This window comes from Priapulus caudatus, unplaced genomic scaffold (assembly GCF_000485595.1).
Source record: "Priapulus caudatus unplaced genomic scaffold, Priapulus_caudatus-5.0.1 Scaffold279, whole genome shotgun sequence".
Classification (NCBI taxonomy): Eukaryota; Metazoa; Priapulida; class Priapulimorpha; order Priapulimorphida; family Priapulidae; genus Priapulus; species Priapulus caudatus.
This window is the reverse complement of record NW_014577340.1, coordinates 277,184-279,256: the sequence shown is the minus strand read 5'-3', so window position 1 is coordinate 279,256 and position 2,073 is coordinate 277,184.

The window sequence follows — 2,073 nt, the reverse complement described above, 5'->3', positions numbered from 1 at the left end:
GTGGCTTGTGTAGAACCAGCCCGTACGTTTTCTTGCCAACGTGACGTCACACTTCGGTACTCTATACCCTTAACGGCGCAGTGGCATAATCGCTAAAACATCCTTCTCCTACACCGGGATTCCGAGTTCGAGTCCCAGCTCTTCTTTAGTATGTATTATTTTTAATTTCTTACTTTTTTATTTTTATTTTTTATTTTTAATGTGTTTTATCTTTTGATTTATTGTTTTTTTACTGTTTGGGATGGCATGCGATGGCATGGGATGGGATGGGATGTGGTGCGATGGGATGGGATGGGGCATGGCATGGCATGGCATGGCATGGCATGGCATGGCATGGTATGGTATGGCATGTCATGGCATGGGATATGGAATGGGATGCGGTGCGATGGGATGGGATGGAATGGGATGGAGGGATGGATGCATGGATAGCGGGATATCCGGCGTTGCCCGGGGAAATCAGTGGCGTTACTCAGTTGGTTAAAAGGAAAATACCCAAAAAAATCTAATTATCTATCTAGTATGCAGTAAATCGAATGTTATATGTGATAAATCGAATGTTATATGTGATAAAATCAACCATAAAACAAAAGTCGAATTATGAAAAAAAAACATGCCATAAAGGAGCTTATATTTATATATATATATAATATATATGTATATATATATATCCATTGTTCGAAAATATGTAAACCTGTGGAGAATAACGGGAGATGGAAATTACAGGATAGTACATTAAAAAAATGCAGTACAATCGGGATAAATGGGTAGTTCCTTAAAACCTATGTTGGGGTAATGTATCTAACCAAGCAATATCTTATTTGAAAATACTGTATACATATAACACGACATTTTGAGTTGGTAGGGGGATAACAGAACTCTGCACTTAACAGAGAAACTGCAGGAAGTAAAGTCATTCAACAAATTTTGTGAATTGACGTTTGTATTTCTTCTTTATGCTGCTAAATTGCACCGCGGTTCCACATTCTGAAAGACGCTAACTTTTTACGTATTTCCATAGATATCGACTAGAAGATTTGTATTCTATATCTATGGTATTTCTGAGCGATAGGCTGGACAGCTGCCATTGTCACGACATCATAGGCTGCAGACGCAAAAACTTGCTGCTACATGGATCTTGACTTCTGTCAGTTGACTGCTTAGTTAGCTGTAGTAATCGTATAAATACGCATTGTCAACAAGTGAAACGCACGCGTCTCGTCTGCACGGCACCCGCCAAACGTCATTCGGTCTGCTCTCGCGATTACGACCACACTTTGCGAGCGCCATTATTATTATTATTACAGACTAGCGGAGACTAATGTATCCGTTCCACTCTCACCACGCCTGTATGTGTCCACTCTCGCACGAACACGATGTTCGTGACGTCACGGCATCCGAAGCGAAAATCAAACAGATACCGATTCGCTCCAGTATTTCTCTATTCACGGTACTGTGCAGGCACATTAGGTGTTGGTCACGTGACGTAAATAGGTGTGGGACTGAAGGCGGCTATCTTATAATCGATATATTGACTTTGAATGAGTAATGGCATAAACAATCCGCCCACGCGAAGAGCATACTGGGGGTGACAGAAACAGGTGACTGAATCAGTAATAATGTCGGTTTAATCGTTTTGAGTAAGCTTGCTTATCGGAGCTTACTGAAGACACCGCCGTGAGCTGTGCTGCTCGTTCACACGCGCTCGCGCGCCCGCGCACACCCACACACGGGCGCCCGCGCACCGCCGCGCACACACCCACACACGGGCGCCCGCGCACACACCCATGCACACACGGGCGCCCGCGCACCGCCGCTTACACACCCACACACGCGCGCGCACACACACCCTCACACGGGCGCGCGCACACACACCCACACACGGGCACGCGCACACACCCACACACGGGCGCGCGCACACACCCACACACGGGCGCGCGCACACCCACACACGGGCACCGCGCACACACACACACACGGACGCGCGCACACACCACACACGGGCGCCCGCGCACACACCCATGCACACACGGGCGCCCGCGCACACACCCATGCACACACGGGCGCCCGCGCACA